Source organism: Hemicordylus capensis, chromosome 6 (genome assembly GCF_027244095.1).
Source record: "Hemicordylus capensis ecotype Gifberg chromosome 6, rHemCap1.1.pri, whole genome shotgun sequence".
NCBI lineage: Eukaryota > Metazoa > Chordata > Lepidosauria > Squamata > Cordylidae > Hemicordylus > Hemicordylus capensis.
The window spans coordinates 94,834,328-94,859,786 of NC_069662.1; the positions used below are offsets into that span (position 1 = coordinate 94,834,328).

The window sequence follows — 25,459 nt, forward strand, 5'->3', positions numbered from 1 at the left end:
ATGGCCAAGCAGCACTCACACGATGGTGCCATTGTTGCAAACTCGTGCCTTGATGTAGAATGTCCACGGGAATCATGGCAGCTAGCTTTCACATGAATTGTTCTCACAAAAATCTATGTGATTGCTAGGTTGTGAGTGTGGCACTGCCCCTGGGCACTCCTGAGATGTTAATATCAGTAATAGTACTGAACTACTATGTGAATCAGCCAGGCATTGGTCCATGTGAATGATATGCTCCATGAAAATTATACCTCTACTAGTATTTTTAAGCCCGTTAAAATAACGGGCGCTAGTTGGGTTCATGAAACCGGGGGGGCTGCCTACTGTTGGCTGCAGCAGCAGAGCCCCGCTGGAGGGAGGCAGCGGCGGCCGCCGCGAAGAAGCCCCTTGAGGGCTGCCCCCGGAGGAGGAGGAGTGAGGAGCAGGAGCGGGGCAGGCGCGCGCAGGGCCACTTCCCCGGGGATGGCGGCGATGGCCAGGCGCCCAGAGCAGCAGCAGCAACCATGGCTCGCCCTGCTGAGCTGCTGCCTGTGCCTCCCTCCCTGGGCTGGGTGTGAGGAGGAGCTGCTGCTGCTGCCAGGGGCGGGCGGGCGGAGGTCTTCTTCTCCGGGAGCCGCCGGTCCCCGCTTCTGCCTGCCGGCGCTCGGCAGGCTGCCGGTGGCTCTTCCCGGGGGGACGACGACGCCGTCCTGGGAACCACCCGAGGGCCGGCTGCTGCTGAGCAGGAGGAGGAGGAGGCGGCTCCGCACAAGACCCCCCCCACCCGTCCGGCTGCCACTGCCGCTCCCCTGGAGCCGCCCCCCGCCAACATGGCTTTGCAGCCTCCAGCCAGCCGGACCGCCCAAGGGACAGTCGCCGCCCCTGTTCTTTTTGGCGGGCGGGCCAGACCCCCCGCCGCCTCTTCTATCCCTGCGGTTGGGCTGGACCCGCCGCCGCCTCTGCCCTCCCAGTGGCCACCTCTGGCCTTTCCGCAGCCGGGCGAACAACTGGCCAACATGGCCGCCTGGTGCCGGCGGCCGTATCTTCCTTGGACGTTCTGGGCATGCGCTCTGTGCATGCCCAGAATGGCCAAGGAAGACACGGGCACAGAGACACGGGCGCACACACAAGCTCTTTATTATAGAGGATGTATTCAAGTGTTTGGGGGTTCCTCCAGTTTATTTTGATGAATGTAATATATGACTCCTACTTATGTTTAATGTAATCTTGTGCTGCATATATTTCTTAAGCAGACTGCTGTTTGGGAAAAGGTGAGAAACCATGTTCTGTTTCCTAGAATTCCTTCCATTTGAGAACACCTTTCCACGAGATTCAAAATGCTCATTTGCACAATGGCTGGGGGAAAAGACAATTGCTGTATGAAACTTCCTGTTCTTTGAAGGATGACTAAAAACATTTGCATTAATATTATGATTTCTTTTCAGAAACCCATGAAATTGTATAGACAAAAGGAGAAATCCTATTGCATAGATTCTAGGATGTTAATTTTGACTAGCACAAACCCTAGCATTTTTCACGCTACAATTACTGGATGAGGACTACTCAAGTGCAGCAACTCTTCACTGTCTCATCACCCAGAAGTTGTTATACTGCTATGAAGAAAATAATGTTAGTGCTCTCAAATAAATGTCTTTCCCCCTCAGAATCTAATACTCTGCAGCATATCAGCTAATTTTTTATTCTACAATGGAAAATACAAAAAATTCCAATTATAAGACAGCACATTTAACTGTAGCATTAAAATATCAAGCGCTGTAACCATAAACACACATTTTTTTATGGTGGGATGTGTGTATTTATTGTAGTATATATGTATATTTATTACAGGATCCATGCTAGAGTCAGGGAACAGCTATGCTTCTGAATAAGTAATACATCTATGGCTGAACAGCCCCACTTAGAGTCAAGTGAGGCTATTCATACATAGCATGATAATTCAGTCCACATTACTGCTTTTAAGAAGAATCCATTACACCTACTATACTTATTCATGTTTTAGTGACATTGCTGTCCATATATTTTACTAATAATTTTGTGGGGTAATACCTATTTGAGACTTATGTGCCCTAAAGATAGAAGTCATATACCAGATATGTAGATGCATGACTTGCACACACATTCAAGCTTGCACAGTAGCTTTTGGATAAGTGACTAATGGATCCGTCTAAAATGCAATCTGTCATGTTTTAATCGACAGCAGACTTAGCAGCAGTTCTAGCAGTGGCCCACATGTTGCACAAAATTCTGCCAGTGTTTCTGACTGGCCTATACTGTTGTGGGCATCTAAGGAAGCGCTGACAGTCTTGCATAAGAACACAAGTGTGTAAATAGTTAAAGTTGTATATCAGCTCTTTGGTAGTGCAATTTATGTTGTTTCCAATGTAAGTTGCACTCTCAAAGTGCAGGGACACAACGTTAAGTATTGGTGCACTTGCGCCCTTACACAAGTCTGCTAGTCTTAGACATCCGCAGCAGCGTGGACCAATTGGAAATCCTGGAGTAAGTCTTTGTAACTCATGTGGGCCAATGCTTGTATTCTTTACCCGTCTGCCACACTAACATATCCACATTGCATTTTATTACCATGCATACAAGCACATCACATACACACACATACATCTTCTATGAAAATACATAAATACATTATCAGCTGTAACAAACATACCAAGATGAGTTGGTAAATATTGTAGTCTACTACAACCTCAAACATAGGGAATTGATGATGATGATGACAATAATAATAAATAAATAAATAATAATTGCTGTGTAAATCTGGTTGCTGTTATCATGGCTGCGTTTTCATTGCTGAGATGCTATAGATTAAGCCAAAAACACAACACGACATGCAGTTCCAAGGAAAATTTTCAGCTCTGGGTGTGATGCAGACTGCATATCAAATACTGTAGTAACTCTTTACTAGTAAAATGCATATATATTACTTACCATTTCCTAGAGCTCAGTGAAAGAACGATTCTACAAGTACAGAATCTGAATTGATTTCAGTGAGGTTAATAATCTTCTACCAGTTGAACAGAAATTATACTCTTGTTATTCAAGGTGTTCAGCAGTCTAAACAAAATGTATCTCTCAGAGTTTCTAAATGCTTGATTTCAGTTACACAATTGCTTCTTCTGCATTCTGAGTCATTGGTAATGCCTAAAAATAGTTCTTTCATCTTAAATTAAGAGAAGAGCATTATAGATCATGTAGACAGAAAAGCCTGTCTCCTTGCTACTGAGTAACCAATATGCTACAGGGCTTCAAACTGAGAAATCCACGGCAGTATATCTTAATACTAACAGATGTTATTGCTGGCCTGCTTAAGCACTAGAGAGAGAAAGGAGGAGGGGGAGAGAAAAGAAAGAAGGAACATGAGGGATTTGCAAATGAAACCATTATTTGCATATGTGCAGGTGTGGAGGAAAAAGAAAACACTTTTTGTATACAATTACTTTAAAGAATGTTCAGTAACTTCTCTCTCGTAAATGACTGGCTAACATCCTAACTAAATTTACTCAATGAAGTCCTATTAAAATTAAAAGGACATGCCGAATTTATCCTTTTGTTTTTAATAGGACCTCCTTGAGTAAATTTACTCAGGATGTCAGCCTATGCTATTTATTCTTGCCTCCCCACAAAGTAATAATCTTTGTCAACTACTGTTTGTACACCGTATACTATCAGTACTCTCTAGTATTTTTTCCATTCAAATTTTGACCACATATTTATCCTCCACAATAACTGCTATCTTCTTTTACTCCTTTTATATTTTTGTTTGACATTCAAATGCCGGTCAGTTTAACAATTAGGTTGTATGCATATTGTTTACCAATACCTGTCAAAACAGCAATACACAACATTCAAATTAACATGTTACCAAACATCTACAGTATGTGTTGAAACTATCCACCTGTCAAATGTTGGTGATTCTAGAGTGTAAAGTTGCAGTCCAGGTCTGTCTATTAATTTGCAACTTATCTATTGCCATCTTTTTGACGTGTGGATTGCAATTTCGTATTAGTTTGTATATGGTTTTGGTTTGTATTTATACAAAAAAATAAACCTTTGAAGCTGAATAGTTTCACTTCACCCTAAACAAGAGAAATTAAGTTTGGGGTCAGCTGAGATAACTGGGGCTGAGAATGGATTACAGAGTTTGTATGAGTAATGCAGATCCCCCCTAAACATTTGAGGAATTCCATCTCCTTTTACTGAACCCCACCTCCCCAACCCAGTAACCCATATCTTCCATTTTTCTTGTGAGGAATTCCTATGGGGGTTTGGGGGGAAAGATTAAAAAATTGTTTAAAATTCCCCACTTGCCCATTTCTTTTGCAGGTTGGGTGGCAGGTTGCACCCATCATGTCCTACCAACAAACCCACTTTGGTGTCCCTAGTGTTACCAGACAAGCTGTGGGATAGCACAGAAAGCTTCAGGGTAGCACAGAAAGCACCCCTCTATGTGCATGGGACTGTGGGATCACAGTCTCCATTTTGGATGTTTTCAGTTCATGGGCTCAAGAACTTTTCATCTGCCTGCATTTAGCAAGACCTGCAGCTGGTCATTCAGTGTGAGTAATGTGTGGGGGCCATGCACCCCCATGTCAGAACAACAAAGACCAAATGGGTCACCCCCATCCCTCTCTTTCATTAAAGAGAAGGCGCTAATGGGTGAGCAGACTAGACCTGAAAAGGCGAATCAGTTAAGAAAGGAAACCTTTCTTCCACCAGAGATAATGGTAAAGCACTCCTTGGGAGTCACACAAGACATAAGGTGCATTTCCTAACCCGTTTTTGAATTATCAGCTCAGCTGGCAAGGACTCAAGGAAATGAACACATCAATACTGGAGCTGTATAATCGTATCGTCCTAAAGGTACCCCGCTCTTCCGATATACAATCCAGCACAGCTCCTTCAACCCAAGTAACACATTTTGCACAACTTCACCTTGCCATTGTTGGCCAAGATTCACTCAACCAGATTAAGCTCAGGTAGCAAAGGGCTTCTTTGATTTTTACACAAAATTTGCTATCCTCTGGGTAGACAGCATGGCTTGGAAACTGCCTCTGGGCATGTTTTTGAGTGTATTTACCCCCAGCCAAAGCACATGCTCTCAAGGTCTTTCCATCTCAGAATCTGCTTGGATTACTATCCACAGGCTCTCAAAGCGAGTGGTAGCTTTCGCTCCTCACTCCTTTCCTTTTCCGTCTTGCTGCTCTTCCTCCGAGGAGACCTGCAAGTGCAATGAATGCACCACCAAACCAAGGATAGGTAAACTAACTTCTTGCCTCTCTGAGAAGCCTTCTTGCCCCCTTCTTTTTCCCTCCTTCTCTGCCACTTTTCACGGCAAACCTTAAGCCTGGCCTGGTCTAAGCACCTTAGCCAAGCCAACCTATCTTCAATTTGGACTTTAAGCTAAACTACTTTCAGCAAGAATCTCACTTAGAACATTAACTAAGATTTTATTGCCTTGCCCACATAACATTTGCCTTCCTCTACCCTATTTCACCTTCAATAAAACTTATGAACTGTATTTCTGTCTCCTCATCATTTTCCAAAATGCAAAACTTGCTCAAATTTATACTGAAGCCAAATTGCTCCCTCTAGCCAAGCTCCCCATGTTAAGCCAAAAGCATAGTTGGAATGTCTAGCCAGCACTCCAGGGTAGTTCTGTTAACAGTAGGAGCCACCCATGGGGAACAATGGGGTGTTTCGGGTTTCTCCATTATTCCCTATAGCCAAAACATTTCAGATTTTGTTCCGTCAAAACAGCTGGCTCAACCACTGTTTCTGACGAAATGTTTTTGCTGTTTGCATTTTGTTTCGAGCTCAGGGGGAAACACAAAATCCTTTTCGTTCACATCCCTAAGGGTTAGGCATACATGCAAATAATACCACTGAAGTGTTTACATCCAAATATCTTTGTTTAATTGGACTGGGCACTGCTCTGCTTATTTTTTGTTTCCTCATAGAATCAAACATGCACTGTGGAACATCTTTTTGAACATAGAAACATAGGAAGCTGCCTTATACCGAGTCAGACCATTGTTCCATCTAGCTCAATATTGCCTACCCAGACTGGCAGCGCCTTCTCCAAGGTTAAAGGCAGGAGCCCATCCCAGCCCTATCTGGTAATGCCAGGGAGGGAACTTGGAACCTTCTGCATGTAAGCATGAAGAACAGCCCCATCCCAGAGTAGCCCCATCCCCTGAGGGAAATATCTTACAGTGCTCACGTGTAATCTCCCATTCAAATGCAAACGAGGACAGACCCTGCTTAGCAAAGGGGACAATTTAATTTGAATGTTGTGTATTGCTGTTTTGACAGCTATTGGTAAATAATATGCATATAACTTAATTGTTAAACTGACCGGCATTTGAATGTCAAACAAAAATATAAAAGGAGTAAACAAAGATAGCAGTTATTGTGGAGGATAAATATGTGGTCAAAATTTGAATGGAAAAAATACTAGAGAGTACTGATAGTAGTATATTTTGGGACTTGGGTGATGGTAGTTTGGAACATGAACTCCTGAGTTCAGAAATCCATGACCAATTAAAGTCAAGACCAAAGCCCTCCAAAGTTTGGGTTCATCTTATAATCTAAGGCACTGCTAGCCAGCCTTCCCCGTTACAGTGGCGTAGGGAGGGCATGGACAGCCCGTGTTCTCAATAGCAGCACTGCCATGGTGGTAGGATGCTCTCTACCCTGGTGATGAGGAAGGTGGAGGCACAGTGGGGTGGCCTGCCCTCCCCGCCCACAGTAATGGCAGAATGGCCGACAATCTAGCCTGTAGGGGATGGTGGAGATGAGCGAGGTGGCCCCTGTGGCAGGGTGAGGCAGGTTCTTTGGACCTGCCAATTCTACCATTTCTATTGCAAAGTGCAGGGGTATGGAAAGAGAACTGGCCATAGGAAGGGCTTGCTGGAGACTAGGGAGGTCTTTGAGTTTCATCCTTGAGTCTGGGACACATCCTTGGGTCTTAGGAACATCATGACTGACCAAGTGAATGGGATGCGTAGTTTCCTATGCCTCTTGGCTAGATTTGTTAAATCAGCAGGCATCAGAAACAGCCCCATGTACCTGCTAAGAAGGATGCTCCTGATCTCTCAACCTTTGCTGGGTTAGCACAGGAAGATCTCTGGAAGACTCCATCACCTTTACGCTTATATATTCGTGAACTATTCCCAATGAATTAGTTTCATTAACCTGGAAGCAGTTAGCTATGTTCATGTAGGTATTTAATAATCCCATTTTCCTTCAACCCTCTCATTGAGACATAGGAGACCATGGCTGGGAACAAAATAACCCCATTCACATGCAGAAAATGCTTCCTTGTGCACATTGGTAAGGTCTGATTTTCCCTTCCAGCTGCATCCCCTCACACCACATTGGATCCCATGCTAGATGTTCCCCTGACTTTCAAGAGTGGAGATGGGACGCACATGGAGTAGCAATGGGAAGGAGGGTAAAAATAGCTCAACTGCAAATTCAGTGTTCCACACGGAACCCCTTGGATCCCACCCCTTGAGTGCAAAAAGATCCTGCATGTATACTTCCCACTGTTGCATCCCCACATCTGCTGCATCCCCACATGTAGCACCTGTATATGCTATTGATGTTCTTCTGTGTGTTGTGTTTTTGTTTTTTTTTAATTCTCTGGTTTGTTTTTTAATTTGTTCTTATAATGCTAAAATTGCTTAATTGCTGTAAGCTGCATTGGGATGCTTTGTTGCTGATATAAATGTTGCAAACACACGCACACACAGAGCGTTCTGGTAACTACACCAAGTCAGACCATTGCCCAATGTTCACACCATTGTTTACCTGTAGGGATGGAAGATTCAGTGCCCCACCCTCCATCTCCTCTTTCATAGATTCAGAACTGCACTTCAGAACTAACCACCTCTGTTAGGTAAATAGCCATCTGTTAGGTATGGCATGCTGGTGTAATATCCTTATATACAACAGCACATAGGGATTTTTATTTTTTTTTTACTGGTGGGCCACTGTATTTTTCTCTTCTTAATTAGGCAATAATCTCTGTGTACCTGTCTTCTAGCAACACTATTAGTATCTCCCTAATATAAAAACAGAACATTTTTAAAGCATCTTAAGCTAGACTCTTCTGAAAAAAGCATAATTTAATCAAGACAAGGTCGAATCAATCGTGCTATCTGAAAGGATTTCCAGATGAATGACAAGTCATTAATTGGCCCTGCTGAGTAAACAAACCAACCTACATGAGGTCTCAAGAATAAGATCCTGGAATGTCATCAAGCATATGAAAAAACTGAGCTGTGAAATCATTGAACCAAAGGGAAATATTAAAAATAAAGACCATTTTGTTTTCTTCTGAACTTGTAAAGAATCAAGCCACAACAGGTGGTTTACACTATTTGATCACAGATTGTTTCCCCCCCTCTTCATAAAGCAGAGTCAGTTGACAAATTTAGGTTCCTCTATTCTCCCCTCCCCAGACTTCATGCATTATGTGACTATAAAATTGTGTACTTCTTTATGCATGTTAGCTGATGAATGCAGATAGCAAACAAACCAAAGGCTACAAATTAATAGTGTAGAACTGAGGAATATGAATTGCTTATCATTTGTATAGCAAAGCGTTTAGCCTATATGCACACACTTCATTGGTTTAGTTACCCCAAGAAGACAAGATACTCCTTGCCTGAGTGCACTTACGGAGCTCATTGTGGGTCCTGATTAAGTACTTCAGTCCCACGGACGTGAAGGCAATTGGACTGATCTAGTGCTCGTATAAATTGATAAGCTGGCGATGCATTGTGCATATTTAAGGTGACTCCCAAGTACTTCTTCTAAGTAGACCTTCAACTTACATAAAAACAGATGACAATACCTTGTGAAAACATTGTTAAAAATGTTAAAAGTATAGTAAAAACAAACAAATGTTTTAGTTATTCTAGTGATTAACTCTCTTCCTGTTTCTCCAATATAAAACTCTCCACACTCTTTACAAGCTATTCTGTATACCACTCCTTTTAATCTACAACTCCCCTCATCCAGCTCACATACTGGGCAATCTGTCTTGTCACATCTCCTATGTATAACCTTGTTGTCACCAGCTGTTGTTTCAACATCTTAGCTGACTGAATCACCACATTGGCCTTAATGTCATACTTATGTAATGTTCTCTGACATTATCTAACAAAATTGTCAGATACAAAAGGAATTTTCAAAACAGGTAAGCCAGGTACAAATCACTAGAGAGTTAATCACTAGATTGAAAGAACACTTGGCAGATACCAAGTATGTGAAAAGAGAGAGAGAGGCCATGGTCAGTACATATGACCAAATACCATGAGGAATTAACAATGCCTATTAAGGTGGATATATTGGAGGTGGAGCATTGCTTAGTATGAAGAAAGCTTAGAGAGGCAATATATATAGATAAACTCAAACCCAGTGTAAATAGTAGGGAAGAGTTAAAGGAGACTGTGAAGTATATTGGCTACTAAGCAGTATGCAATGTAGAAACACAGACACACAGTGGTATGACCTTGGTTCCCTTTGTCTCTTGTCTTCTCCCTCCCCACCTTTTTACCTCATTTGTTGATTGAAATTACTGCCAGAGTGTATGTAATTAAAGTTGTGAACAATATAAGCAGGTGATCCACAGAAGATGGAGGAACAACACCGAGGATGGTGTTTGATGCTGAAACGTTTATTTTTACTATGCTTTTAACAACATTTTAAACAAAGTTTTTACAAGGTATTGTTATCTGTTTTTGTGTAATAAATTTGAAGGTCTTAAAGGAGTGATCTAGTGCTCTTAACTTTCTCTGTGTAGTTACTATAGTAACGAACCATCAAGCCACATGGGGCTGGGGGATGTGTCTGGGAGAGCAAAAACGTGGGGATGGTTTGGGGGCAGCAATATCACAGGTAGCGGGCAGAGGGAGGTATGGCAGTGGGAGTTGGGCAGGCCGTTACAGGGGGAAACGGTCCAGGCAATTGAGGCCAGTTCCTTTTTCCAGCTCTTCTCCCAACCCTGTGACCCCAGGGAGCTCAGAGAACACTTCCTCAAGGATTAGGGTGCTGCTGCTGAATGCCAGGTCAGTCAATTCTAAAACATCTCTCATCCATGATTTGATTGTGGATGAGCATGCTGACCTGGTATGTGTGACGGAGACCTGGATGGTTGAGCTGGGTGGGGTTGGTCTCTCTCAGCTCTGTCCTCCAGGTTTCCAGATCATGCAGCAGCCCCACCTGGAGGGTTGGGGAGAGGGCGTTGCAGTCATCTATCTAGAGATCTTTCCCATTTCCAGGTGCCTTGTCAGACAAGCTCAGAATTTCTAGTGTTAGTCCTTGAGGGTGGGCCTCTGAGATAGACTGGGGATTCTGCTGGTGTACCGACCACCCCACTGCACTTCAGTCTCCCTACTTGAGCTGGTGGGGGTGGTCTAGGAGGTGGCCTTGGGTTCCCCCAAGCTTATTGTTTTGGGGGATTTCAGTGTCCACACTGAGGCCCTCCTAGTAGGTGCAGCTGAGGATTTCATGGCCTCCATGGCAACCATGGTCCTGTCTCAGTTTGTATTGGGCTCTACCCAAATGGCAGGACATACTCTGGATCTGGTTTTTGCTGACAGAGAAATAAATGATCTGGAGGTGGGGGAGTTTGAGATAACTCCCTTGTCATGGACAGATCATCATCTGGTGGGGTTTAGTTTAACTGCTCCATCTGCCCTCTGCAGGGGTGGTGGACTTATTATAATTTATTTATTTTATTTGGTTTGTATAGCCCTTCCGAAATGGCTTAGAATGGTCTGCCCCCCAGACGTTTATGGATCTGCTTGGTTTCCAGACAGCTCGGGGAGAAACTCGGGAAGTTTCCAGTGTCCAGAGCTGGTGACTCTGTTGAGGCCCTGGTGAATCTCTGGAATGAAGAGACAGCCCAGGCTGTTGACACGGTTGCTCCTAAATGCCCTCTCCGGCTTGGTGGAGCCCATTCGGCTCATTGGTTTTCCTTGGAGCTTAGGGCGATGAAACAATTTGGGCGATGGCTGGAATTATGCTAGAGGAAGAGTCTTGCTGAATCCGACTGTACTTGGGCTAGAGCCCATTTTACGGACTACTCCGTGGCGGTGGGGGCAGCGAAGAAATGCTTTTTCTCCACCTCCATTTCATCTGCTCAGTGCAGCCCAACGGAGCTGTTTCATGTAGCAAAGACATTGCTGCACACATCCCCCCAAGTAATGGGGGAAGAATCATCTACAGCCCGCTGCAATCAGTTTGCGTGTCACTTTGCAGATAAAATCACTTGCATCCATGCTGATTTGGACTCCAGAGTTTTGGCAGTTCTGGCAGATGTGCCTCTGGTACCATCTAGTCCTATTGTGTTAGATTCTTTTCAGTTGGTGCAGCCTGAGGATGTGGACAAGATCCTGGGCAGTGTGTGGGTGACATTGTGTGCTCTTGACCCTTGCCCTTCATGGCTAATAAAAGCTGCCAGGAAGGGTACAGTTAGATGGTTGGAGGTGATTATTAATACTTCATTAAGGGAGGACAGGATGCCATCGTGCCTCAAGGAGCTGATGGTAAGACCATTGTTTAAAAAGCCCTCCTTTGATCCCTCCAACCTGGACAATTATAGACCAGTCTCTAACCTGCCATTTTTGGGTAAGGTGATAGAGCGTGTCATGGCGTCCCAGCTGCAGAGGGTCTTGGATGATACGGATTATCTGGACCCTTTTCAATCTGGCTTCCACCCCGGATATGGGAATGAAACTGCCTTAGTCGATCTAGTGGATGACCTACGCTGAGAACTAGACAGGGGGAGTGCATCCCTGTTGGTTCTGCTGGACCTCTCAGCGGCGTTCGATACCATCAACCATGGTATCCTTCTGGACTGCCTCTCTAGTATGGGCATCGGAGGTACTGCATTGGAGTGGTTCCTGTCCTTTCTTGGGGGGAGGGTCCAGAAGGTGGTGCTGGGGGACTATTGCTCAGCTCCATGGCCATTGGCCTGTGAGGTCCCACAAGATTCGGTTTTGTCCCCCATGCTGTTTAACATCTACATGAAACCACTGGGAGAGGTCATCTGGGGACTTGGCCTGAGTTGCCAGCAATATGCATATGACATACAGCTCTATCTCTCCTTATCACCTGATCCTAGGGAAGCAGCGGATGTCCTGAATCAGGGCTGGAGACCGTGGTGGGTTAGATGTGGGCTAATAAACTGAAACTGAATCCAGACAAGACGGAGGTAATGTTGGTTAGTATGAGAGCCAGTCGTGATGAGGAGATTTTACCGGTTCTGGATGGGGTTGCACTCCCCCTGAAGGAGCAAGTACACTGCTTGGGGGTATTACTGGACCCGGCTCTGCTTTTGGAAGCTCAGGTGGAGGCCATGGCCAGGGTACCTTTGCATGGCTTTGGCTAGTGCGCCAGCTGCATCTCTTTCTTGAGAAGGCAGATCTGGCCACAGTTATCCATGATTTAGTCATGTCACGGCTGGATTACTGTAATGCACTCTACGTGGGGCTGCCCTTGAAGAATATCTGGAAACTGCAGCTAGTGCAACACGCAGCAGCTAGGGTTTTATCTGGAGCTGTCTGGTGGGAGCACATCACACCCATTTTGAAAGAGCTGCACTGGCTACTGGTTTGTTTCCACATCCAATTCAAGGTGCTGGTTTTGACTTTTAAAGCCCTTAATGGTTTGGGCCTGGGATACCTGACGGACTGCCTACTCCCAAGGGTTGCTGCCCACTTGACGAAGTCATCTGAGGGGGCTCTGCTCCAGGTGCTGACAATGAGGGAGCCTTGGCTGTCATGCACGTGGGACAGAGCCTTCTTGGTTGCTGCCCCCAGACTCTGGAATGCTCTCCCGGTGGCTATTCACTCCTTGGTTTCCATCACAGTTTTTAGAAAGCATGTTAAATATTGGCTTTTTACCCAGGCTTTTATATGATTGTCTCTGCTGCTGCTTCTTTGTATTTTGTATTGTTTTTGTGTTTGTATTTTAAATTTTAAATCAGATTTCTTTTATATTTTAGCTGAATATTTTAATTGTGTCATTTTTACAATCTTGTTTTTAAATTCTGTGTAAACCGCCTTGGAATTGTTTTAATGAAAGGCGTTATATAAATTTAACAATACATACATACATACATACATACATACATACATGTAGCTAGACAGACAGTAAGCTAGAATGTCAGGCTCAACTACATACAGCAGAACACAGCAAACCTGTGTTACTCCTCCTGTTTCCCCAGTAACATATACTTGGAAATTGTGCAATGTGGTGCCATTGAGTTATCATATGACCACTCTGCTTCATTGTCTGGCACTCGCGGGGATGAGGAAAATCTACAATGATAACACCATGTGACATCATATGATATATTGTATAGTATGTCATGTAGTATGTGATATGGTATATTCACTGTCTTGGGGTTCTAGAATGAAGAGTGATATATAACTGTTAATAAAAAAAATACATACATATGTCTGGGGAGATGTGGTATTGTGGCACCCATGTGTCTCCCCATAGTATGTAATCTTGGCCCACACAACAGAGGAAACAGTGACCCAGAGAATCTTGAACCAGGCAGAGTATCAACCATAGCAGAAGATCTACAGTTTGACTGTAACTATGGAAGTGCTCATAAGGATTTTCCTTTTCACCTTCCCCTAGACTACTCTGTTTTTGCTCCCAGCTTTAAAAAACAAAACAAAAACACAATAAGGAACAAAGGCCATAAATATGCTGGCAATTGCAACTTGTCATGACCTGATGAGACCAGATCTGCAAGCAGGCTTTTGGAGGGGCCAGAGGCAAGTAGCTTGGTTCAGGACAGACCTGGGCCAGGTTTTAGGGATAGTAATCAAAGGTGGGTGGGGGGCAGAAATCCTCTTATCAGGCAAGGAGTCAAACCATTAGGCAGGGGCATAGTTAGGGGAGAGGGGGCCCTTGTTTGCCCCTCTCTCTGGTGGCCCCTCAGAGTGAGGGAGATAATGAAGGAAATAGGGATGGGTGGAACTGGGGGCCCAGGTTCTTTGAACCCATCCACTCAATTATAGCTACACCCTTGCCATTAGGGCTGCAAATTTAAGTCTGAAGGCAATCTTATCTAGTTCAGGCAAGCAGATGATTAGGTTTCCAAAACACAACAGTTTGATATAAGGTAATATGATCTCTGGAGCACCTATGTAATCTGACAAGTTGCTCAGACTGAAGAACTAAGTCAAGAGTAACAGTTATGTAAAGCCATCAGATCACTTGGTCTGGATGGACTGAGGAGCTGCAGTACACCTCTCTGACTATTATATGGGTGGTGCTGCAGAGCAGTAAAGATCAGACCAATAATCCCCTCTGCCTGAAAGTCACCTCTGGTGTTGCGAGGAGTGAAGTGCTTGAGCCTTGCTGCCAGATTCCCTGGATCATGTCCTTGATGGGAGGGGCTCTCTCCTCTTTCACATGGTCTGACATCTTTGTTAAAAGAACGAAGAATATTTTTAAAGGGGAGACTATTGGAGGGAAAAGGCCCCATATCTGAGGCAACTGGTTGAATGTTCCCTTGACCCTGTTCAGTCACACATTGCTGGCTAGCTGAGGCAGAATGTGCTTGGGTGTGTGTATTTAAAAGTGTGCATTCCTATTCCTATTCTGTCTCAACTAGTCATGTTTGATTACGCAGAACCAAGGCTGTGGATCCTCACCAACAGGTAGATATCTTCATAAATATGCAAAAAAGCTTAGGGTGTAGACTTTTGTCTACACAGACACTCTCTCCCATTCTAGAGTGGGAAACAAGGGCCACATCAGGGACAATCCCCCTTTGCCTAATACTTTCCCCCATTCAGAGAGGCTAGTCTCATGATCAGTGAGACTCACCATTATGGGGTTAGCAGAGAGAGCGGGCTGAGCTCATTCTCCTTGCAGACAAGCAGAAGGCAGTCCTTGGTGGCCAGATCAGCCACCCACAGGACTGCCGGCTCCATCATGGAGCCAGCAGGGGCTGCAGGGATCGGGGGCCGGTCAACGCCCAGAAGTTCCAGGATGCCCCGTGCAAGTGCGTGGGGCATGCTGGAGAGACCCCCAAGCCTGGGAGGCTGCTGGCAGCCTCCTGGCCGGGGGTCTCCTCATGAGTTGCCATGGCACGGAGCCACACTGCAGCAATACATGACCAAAAAACCTGGATTAGCAGAGCACTCTCTCCGCTAACCTGGGCTAAGGAGAGGGGTAGTTAAGTGGGTGACCCGCTTTGGGGAACCGGGCTCGCCTGTGAGCCTGGTGGTTCCCAAGCTCCCTTAGCCTGCTTTTCACAGATCGTGAGAATACCCTCAGAGTGTGGGCAGTGTGAGGGCTTCATTTGTTCTCAGTGTCATCATCACATAGCCAAATCCGATAAGCTACATGGTATTATAGCATCATCTTGTTCACTTTGTGATCCCTGATTGGCTGTGAATATAAAGTGAAGAAGTAACACAACCTTCCAAGTAACACAGCAGCAAACAAGCAATGAAGCAGCAGCACATCAGGACAGGAGAGCAGTGGTCCTTCTAATTTTTTTTTCCATCTCTGTGCAGAATGAGTTTTGTTTTGGGTAGCAGTACCAAGGCACTGTGTGCTCATGTACCTTCAGAGTGGGGCCTTCCTAATTCAACCTGAGCGGGATCTAAAATTAACTGAGCGGACATCAGAAAACTTGTGAGTGCATGCACGTGCACATGCCTTAGAGGGAACAGTGGAGGAGAGGTGTGGGAAAGTGAGCAAAGTAGAAGGTAGAGGTTTTTCATGGAATCTTTCATGCCCCGAAATGGCAAAATTCACACTGAAAATCAGCCCTTACAAAAATCCAGTGCTTTACAACCCATAAGTAGAAGTTGGTATAATGCTGTGGCTAACAGCAGCCTGGTTGATTCACTGGCCCTAGATCACACATAGAGATATGTGCACTCCATGACTGTGCACGTCCTCCCTCCCTTCTATTTCTAGCATGTGCAGAGAGATAGTTTGGGTGAATGGTCCCTCCCCCAGCAATTAGAGAAAGGTGACTCAGAATGTTGGGTGGGCAAAATTATGCACACACTCGTTTGTCCATATGTTTATTGTGTATTTTAGAGTCAGTAGATGAAGCATCATCTGAAGTCTCTCTCTCTCTCTCTCTCTCTCTCTCTCTCTCTCTCTCTCTCTCTCTCTCTCTCTCTCTCTGTGTGTGTGTGTGTGTGTGTGTGTGTAGCTTCCCAATTGAAACTTCCCTTGCTTCAGACATGAATTCACTAGTGGCAATGGTATTGGGCAAACCACTTTCTCTCAATCCCTTCCCTAATCTGCTCTATGTATGTGAATTGCTTTGAACTGTCTAAAGAGTAAAATAAATGCTGTTTATTATTAGTTATAAGCCACTCTGAGCTGAAGAGTTGCTCTAAGGGCAGTACTGACTTTTATCAATAATGAAGAAATGACTTTTGTAGATTCCTTTTTGAAGAAGTCCTTTTTTCCATGACCCTCACATCACTCTTGTACTGTACGTCCCTTCCTCTTCAGATGGCGAATGAAACCCATACTGGAGCATCAGACAGAAGAGATTATAATGTTTCTTCTGTACTGGTCTAAGCAAACACAGTTTATACTGTCTGTTTTTAATTAGGGATTGCACTCTCCTTTATACTTATCTGATCTTGTCAGTTTCAAAGCTGTCTCTTAGTGCTTGGCTGGCAGTTTTTAATTGCTCATCAAATGCTTATTATAAACCTTTCAGAATAACTACTCATTGTTAATAATAGATAGCCATTTCATAATAAAGTGTTACAATTACAAGTGGATGTTGAAATGCTCATCGGAATGTTTATCATACTTACTGGTCAGCTAGAATTCTCCCCACCCACTCCCTTTTTCTTAATAGAGTCTCCAAGAACTACATGATTTGCTGAAGTTCAACAAAGGCAATTTCTCCCACCTTTACACCTCCAGGACAAGGAAAACTCCACCTGTTGCATTTCTGTCCACCATATAACTATTACACACAAATAATGTATATCAGGTGGAAAGAGGCAAGGCAATCTTGAAGTCTTGAAAATGGCTGAAAATGTCAGCAATGTTGAAAGTCTTTTAGCTTCCCTCAACCCTTCAAAAGTTTACTCTGACCTGGAACCTCTAAATTTGCCATGACGTTTGCTTTAGGCAGTATTTGTGGCCGCCCACGGATGTGCAGAACTTAACTGAGAAATGTCTTCAGTCCTTTCAAAGCTCTTTTCATTTTCCTTGAAATTCCGTAGATATTCTGACTGAGCAGGAGACTTCAAATCTGCATCAAATGTTCTGCGCACCCATTGGCTGCCATCAAATTCCAATCAAAATGCAATTCAAGGCAAATGTAAACAGGGGCGTAACAAGGCTGGAGTGGGCGCAGAGACAAAATTTTAAAATGGGCCCCTCGCTGATACACACACACTTCACAATATATAGTGCACTCACACTCACATCCCCATTATGCCAGCTTCTCTAGAAAACTCCACTCCCTTGCTTTAACCCCGTCCCTCCACCCTCCCATGGGGAAGAGCGCTCCCGGCTCAGAGTTGCTTCTGCAGACAAGGACTTTGCTGCATGCATGCAGCCTTTCCTCCGAACTTGGGGTTGGCTTTTCCACTGCACTGCGGGTGTTGGGGAGTCATGTGACTTGCCTCCGGGGGGCCTCCTCAAAGCGTGGGGGCCCCCAGGCAGCCGCGTCCCCTTGCCTAATGGTAGTTACGCCCCTGAATGTAAAGGTTCCAGCTCTGGCAAAATGTTTGAGGGAAGCTAAATGACTTGCAGTTAGAACTGTTCTGAATATTCTCCACCTTTGGTTTTTAAAGAAAATCCAGCGATTTTAGTGAGGTGGATTCCCCCCACCAAAAAAACAACAACCTTAGATCATATGAATGTTCCAATCTTTTTTGAACTTGTTTGGTAACATTGTTTCCCCTAGCACTATTTCCCTGCCCCCACCCACACTGCCTTCTTTTTCTTCTTCCTTCTTGGATTAGTGCTATTGGTGATCCTCCCAATCAAAGACCACACAGAGCTTTTCCAGACATCAGGCTTTACTGTGGGCTTTTTGTGAGGCTTTACTGTGGGTTCAAAATTGCCCCCAAAAATCAATACCAAAAAATTGATTTTTTTTACCCCGGATATAAATTGGGCTACACTCTAATGTGCAATGAAAAACCCGAATTGTGTGTGAAGCTTGCAAGGACTTTGGGTAAATTTGGTCCCTGATGGCGTGCAGGAACTTTGGGTAAATTTGGCCGATATGTGAATACACACCTCCATTCCGGAGGAAATGTGAACTAAGAGCCAGGTGTGAAAAACTTCAAGGTGTACATGATGATATGCCAACACCACATAGGCAATCAGATTTGACTGCGTGATAATGTCACCGATGGCAAGTGAAAACATTGCAAATGAATAAATGATCATTTTGATAAGGAGTAGCATCACAGAAAAAGGAAGGGATCTTTCAGTGTTCTTGAAAACATTCACTAAAAAGAGTAGTTTGGCTCAGCTCTAATTTTAATCAGACTAGCAACATTCCGGGTGTTGCACTTCTTTAATTAGTGAGGGCTTCAACTTCAGTACCCATTTTAACAGTAAAAAAACCCAAAGGAGAAATAATCCTCCAGTCAGGACTACAGTATGTCTAGTAGATTTGTGCAAAGCACTGAATTGATAGTCCAGTCTGAAGTGATGCAAGCCTATCAGAACATTTCCTCCCAGGACTGATTCTGTGGGGCGGGGGGTGTCCTCAGATATCAGAAACTGACTCAATACAGTATTGAATCATATTGGTATTGTATTGAACAGAATCAGGAAGAATAAACTCTTAGTTAAATCTATATAAGCTTACTTTGTGTGAGGGAAGCAACTATAAAACAGAATATCTTCTATGAAAGCAGAAATAACAGTATTTGTATTTTTTTCTTGGGGTTAAGGCCTGATACAAGCCCTGTTCACACATTATGTTTGACACAAGTACAATCTGTGTACAGTGTATGCTTGTACAGATCCGTATGCACATCTGGACACATTATGTTAAACACACATATAGGAGTAAGCAAACTCCTGTTTTTGTACCCTGTATTTGAGGAGGCCTGTACCAGAGTCTCTTTTAAAATAGACACCTGTATGACCATTCATACAAAAAAATGTACTACAGACATAGGTAGGCACATACAACATAATGTCTGAATCAGGGACGAAAAGGAGAGCCTGTGTAGGACAGGATGAGGACTGGAAAACTGAGTGAGAAAAGGACCAAGAAGATAGGAAAGTTAAATAGCAGGTTGGCTAAAAAGTGAGTGCAGAGCAGGCAATGGACTGGGAAACAGGGAGGGAATGGTGAAGGAGTGCAAACCGAGGTTTGGCAATAAAACAGGGTGCAAGGAATTAAAATGAGGAGGGACCAATGACAGAAGTAGTTATAAAAAACTATTCCAGGGTTAAGTGACTTTTTGGTTGGGCGAGAGTTCAGTTTTACATATTGATATGGCACAACTAGCCAATTCCTTTGCAGTAGGTGTCCAGTATATAGTTAATTATTTGTAATCTGTGTGGGGTTTTTTGTTTTTGTTTGGTGGGCTTTAAATAATACATCTGAGTTTCCTTGGCCCTGCATGCAAATAAAGCAAACATCTGACAGGAAAGTGCACCAAGAGTACAGACTATGAATGCTAATAAACACAGTTGGCTGTCTCTAGGGGGAGAGAGAGCGATTGAGAAAACTACGCAAGCTTTAAATTGTCTTGCGAAAACTAATTATTGCTACACGACAGTTCAAATCTGGTAGATGTAATCATAGCTGCACAATGAATTGTGTATTTTATAATCAGCTAAAATGAAGATTCTCTCTCTCTATGTGTGTGTGTGCGTGTGCGTCCATGTGTGTGAATGAATTGATAAAAACCTCGTGATAAAAACAGTTCGTTCACCTAAAGGGTGGGTACTTGACCTCTTTTTCAGTGTGGTAATGTGCGAAAAAGGTAATCCTGTCTCTTCCCATGGCATTCAAATGAATGCAGATTATTTATTTTATTGTAAAATATTTGTGTTGTGACAGAAGGCATCCCATCAGGGATTCCAGTGGCATAGTGGTGCTGAACGATTACGACTGCTACTACTATTACTTATAGTAATTCATTTTTTAAAAAAAGGTTCCAAGTGTTTAACATAGAAAAAAAAAGATGGTTCCTTTCCCCAAAGAGCTCACAGTCTAAACAGAAACTCAAGGTTAGCACCACTGGAGGCATACTATGCTAGAGTTAACCAGTTGCTCTCTCCTGCTTAATATAAAGAGAATCACCACTTTGAAATATGCCTCTTGCCCAGTTAGGTTACCATACATGGCTCTCCAGTAAACCTTTTATCCCCACAACAACCCTCTGGGAAGGGTTAGGCTGAGGGATTACTACTGGCCTAGGTTAACCAAGTATCTCTGTGGCTGAGTTGTCACTTGAACTCAGGCTCCCCAGGAAGTCCAATACTCATTTCACTGCAGCATATATGCAGCATAGCCATTTTCTTACACTGCCTCATATAATGGCTATTTTGGCCAAGTGTAGATAGTGTAAGGTTCTTTTTTAGTATCTTAATATCTGGTACTTCAGCACTGACAAAGCCAAATAGGTGTGGAGAAATCACTGGAGAAAATTTGCCAGTGTTTCTCCTTGAGAGGATCCCCTGACATTCTCTCTGGATTGCACTTTGGAGACATTTCCGTATCAATCCTACAGTGTGGACCTGGATGGAAGACCAGACCACTGGGAGCTCCATGTAAACATGGTGATCTCGTGAGCTTCCTTCTCTTCCAAAAGTATGCATGGCCCAAATCCAACTTGGGTGCATGACCAATATTGGTGTTTTCAATTAATTTATTTTCAAACAACCTCATAAGAACATATGATAGCATCTGCATTTGTGGCTTTTAAGAGCCAGACTCAAGCATAACAAAATAAATGGAAGGATATTGTGGTGCTGCTGTTGTGGACATGCTGCTGCGGAGGAGGAGGACGCTGGTTGCATTACCAGAGTTACTGTAGTTTCTCCCACTGTAGCAAATGGGAGAAGAAAGTATGGTAATACTGGTTTTGCAACCAGCATCTTTCCCAACAGCATACTGCTTCTCTGTGTATTGCAGTGCCACTGCAACACTGTCCTATTGTTGTTACCCTTGTCCAAGCAGGGATACACAAGCAGCCCTACCCAGGGCTGGGTAGGACTGCTTGTGTGAAGTGCCAGGATCGAGGCCGATCCCAGTGCTGTCCTGCCGGTAGCCCAGGGTATTTCGCTAGGCTTTTACAGAGATAAGAGGGCATGCATCCTCTTACTTCAATCCCTGGTTGTGTGTCTGCTTGGGCTGCCTGCAGCCCGAACAGACATAGAGCCAGGCAACTAGAGTGCCTAACTCATGGGGAAATCCCCCAATACATTGTGTTCCTCATGCGGTGCATTGTGGGATTTTTGGAGGCCGGGCTGTGTTTCCCCAGCCTCCAGAACGCAGGGCAGCTCATGACAGTGCTGGTCGTGTGAGTGCATGAGCTGCCTCCGGACCCTACTGGATCATCTGGAAGGAAGGTAGATGATATCCTGCCTTCCCCCTCCATACCCCATTTAAAGATTGTGTGCATGACCTCATTGTCTGAACAGGGCTATGGTTACTGTTATTTCATTTTTTCACATGAAGAATGAAGGCAATGCTAGAGAATTGCCTAGGTATCCAGGAAATCTAGGGTTGGGCAGAAAGGTCACCCAAGAGGCTCATATCCTGGCCTAATGTATTTATCCATGAAGTGAGGTGACCACTCAGGTGTGCCATTACCATGAGGCAGCGAGTGCAGGCATCCCGTCTTGCCCTGCAGGCATCATCTCACCTCACCTGTTGCTACTGCTGCCTCTTCTTTCCTCTTCACTGCCTTTTTCCTTCCCCTCACCTTCTGGCTTGCTCATGCCCCTGATGCGGGCCACATCTCCGGCCATCATTGTCAGGGGTATGGCCAGACCACAAGATGGGGGGAAGGAGAAACATTTATGGTCCCCATCCCCTCCTCCTTTGCTGGGTGGCTTTTCCAGGTCTCCGAGCATCTGCTGTCCAGAAGGTAAGGCAGTGGAGTTTTTAAACTAGAGTCTGAGGGAGGCAGCAGAACTAGAGTCTGAGGGAGGCAGCAGAAGAGGTGGCCATTTCCCTAACTGGCTCTCTCCCTCTTTTGCTCCATCTCTCTCTCTCTTCCTTTCCACTCCTTCTCCGAATAGGTTTGTATGCTTGCACTTTGCTCCCAAAATGGAGCAGACAAAGCACAGAAGTCATCTGGGTGAAGGCATTGCAGGGACAGGAGAGAGAGAGAGAGAGAACTATCATTTCGAGGGCTGGGGGTCAGGCTACTGGGACTAGCAAAGAGGAGGCTAATTCCAGACTGCAGTAGCCTACCCCACTTCTCTCTCTCTCTCTCCCCTATTCCTTCCTCCAACAGGTTTTTGTGCCTTGTCTGCTCCATTTTGGGAGCAAGGTCTGGGTGAATAGCCCTGCCCACATAATAAAGACAGAAACCTCCAAAGGAATGTTATGGCAATGCCATCAGCCACTGAAACTATTCTCATGAGCGAGCAAAACCGGGCTAAGGGCTAACCTGGTTTTGCATGCTTGTAAGAATCAGCGGGCGCAAGTGTGCTTGTTTAGCCACCCTCAGAGTGGGTGCTCCATTAACCTCATTTTAACGATCGTGCGTCAGCTGCAGCTACTTGCAGCGGCAGTGAGCCCACTTGGGAGGGAGGGGCATCCCAGGAATGCACCCCACACTTGCGTGGTGCATTACTGGGGCTCCAGAGGCAGGGCGCCATGCAGCCAGAGCTGCCGGGTGGGGCGAGGCACGGGTGGCCCGCAGGAGAGCGGCTGCTAGTCTGGGTGGGCGATCTACCTGCCCAGCGACAAGGAAGTGATCGTCTGCGGGGAGTGTGGGTCAAAGCCGCTTTCCCCGCAAACCTCCTGTCGGCGCTTCACACTGTTTATGTGAAGCGCCTCACTGTATGGGCTCCTTCTGTGTGTTGAAGCAAACTCTGGATTACATATTTCATCTCTCTGCTCCCTTAAACCAAGAATATTTTAAATGACCATAACTCAGGAAATTGTAAAAAGCTGACTCCAATAATTGACTCATACATATTGAAAAGAATAGATGACTGCTGATATGGGATTTTTTCTTCAGTAATTATTGCTTCGGATGTCCGCCATTAGGTTTTATTCCTCATAAAAGTCTCTTTGGAACAATATCTATATTTCTTCCAACTTAAAGAAATCTTCATCCAGGTGCTTATAACAAACTGCTTGAATTGCTGATGTTAACCTGTTTTACAGTTTTAATCAATGAATTAAAAAACAACTTTGTTTTTGTCATGTCTCCTAGCTGGGTTGGTCAAGGTTCTTACCTATTGATTACTCTCATTAAGGAAGCTGGTAATGTGTTTTTGTCATACTGTGTATTCTAGATTGTTTGTTGCATCCATATCAAGAGCAACGCTTGAGACCAATACAGGCAAACAATAGGAGGTAAACGAATCACAATATGTTAATTGACATAATCAGGGCAACCAGCAGTCCTGATTCAGTGTTTTAATAATTTAATCTCTTGTTTTCAATACAATGACATGCTGCAGACATAATATTTTGAGTCTCCTAACCATTGATAGGAGATCAAAAGTGTGCCGTGAGTTCACCCTCACATACTCTGTCCTATTTCCTTCTCCCCGTTCCAACATGGATTTCTTTCCCCTACACTCAGGATGTAGTGATACCTCTTTATTGGTGCTAACCATTGCGAATACTGCCCGTGATTGCTCTTGTAATGAATGTTTGAAACCAGGTTATCAAACATGAATGCACTAGGGTTCAAATTAGGTTCAGTATTTTGTTTATTTTTATTTTATTTATTAAACTGCTATACTGCCCAAACTTTCATTGTCCTCCATGCTTTTTAGTTTACTAAAAATTGATTTTTCGTTTCCTTTGTGATCTTTATTTTGTCAAACAGCAAAGCAAACCACTTGCTGGACCTGAGCAGCCGCTTGTCTGGGCAGCCGATTCAGCCACCCAGCAATGAGTGACTGCTCGTGTGTGGGTAGAGCGGGCAAAGCCTGCTCTCCCCGCACAAACCCCATCTGACGCTTCTCACCAATCATGTGAAGCATCTCAGAGTTTTCTATATGTAACCTAGCCACCACCCCAAGCTGGGGTTGGGACTAGTGTTGTTGATTTATGTATTGCATTTTGAAGCTGTCTTTCATCTTTTGACTCAATATGGCATGCAAAGAAAACACCAAAGAAGAACATTAAAACAATTTTAAAAGACTAATTGCAGCTAAAGCAGACATGGGAGCAAATAGTGGTGTGCACTGTTTGTAAGTGGGTGGTGTTCAAATGCCTCCTCCGCTCAATTTGCATTTAGGCCACAAATAATGAACTTCCTCCATGAATAATAGAAAGTCAGCTTTCTAAAAAGGTTTTGGATTGACTCATAATGTTGGCATATATGTTCATTCTTGCAGTGCTAGCCATGTGAACTGGCAGGCAGCATGCGCTCTATAAACCTCTGCTTCTCTTGCATCACGATGCCTACCCCCTGATTGGCTGCTGAAACAAGGCATCAGCAGCTCTGGCAGCACTGGCAGTGGCAGCAGTCTTGTCCGCCTGTTGGTGAGTGACTATTGCCCCAGAGTAAAGTGCTTTTCCAGTGGTGCACACATTCTGCTCTCCTTAGTCCTCTTTCTATGTGCAAGTGATACTGCTCAGCGACATTGTGTGAGGGTTCCTGTTAGAGGCAGAAATTGTGGAAGGAAGTGGGAGTCTATCAATGGCTACTAGTCTAGTGGCTGTGGACTACCTCCAGCCAGGGGCGTAGCAAGGTTGGAGTGGGCCCAGAGACAAGATTTTAAAATGGGCCCCCCCCACTCAAAGTCCAGGGCCTCCGCACACCCCAGGCCCCCAAGGATTTAAGTCTGATATTCCAAAATAAGTATGCTGCCTGCAAATACATTTCACTGAATACACACACACACGTCACAATATATAGTGATATACATTGAGTACTATACATTTGTATTACTTTTAATGCCTAGAACACACTAGAAAGATGAATTATTAAAATGGGCCCCTCGCTGCAGATTAGCAAAGGAGACTTTCAACCATGCAGGGTGAACCTATGTTTGTTTTCTCAGAATTCTGAACAAATTCAGTCAAGTTTGATTGCAGGAGGTTTTTCACAGGAGGCTTTTAAAGCCCTTTAAGACACATCTCCTCTGGAATGGAGGTGCTGCATTCACATGTTGGCCAGATTTACCCTGAAGTCCCTGCAAGTTATTGGGGAGCAGTTCACACACAAGAAAAATAAAATAAAAGCACCACACATGCTTCACAGTTCTCACTCAGACCTTCTGGGTTGCAAAACAACTT

The 25,459-nt window shown here is 44.4% G+C and overlaps 1 protein-coding gene across 2 annotated transcripts in view; it reads right to left on the minus strand.

The window, feature by feature from the left end:
* ARPP21 (cAMP regulated phosphoprotein 21) overlaps window positions 1-25,459 on the minus strand; it is a 381,834-nt gene that overhangs the window by 274,704 nt on the left and 81,671 nt on the right. Inside the window, exon 1 of one of the 2 annotated variants that reach the window (XM_053262076.1) lies at window positions 2,944-3,116. The exons of the other annotated variant lie outside the window; for it this stretch is intronic. The gene's annotated coding sequence lies outside the window, so the exon portion shown is untranslated. Of the gene's footprint in view, window positions 1-2,943; window positions 3,117-25,459 lie in introns of those variants that run through there. 2 annotated transcript variants of the gene reach the window in all.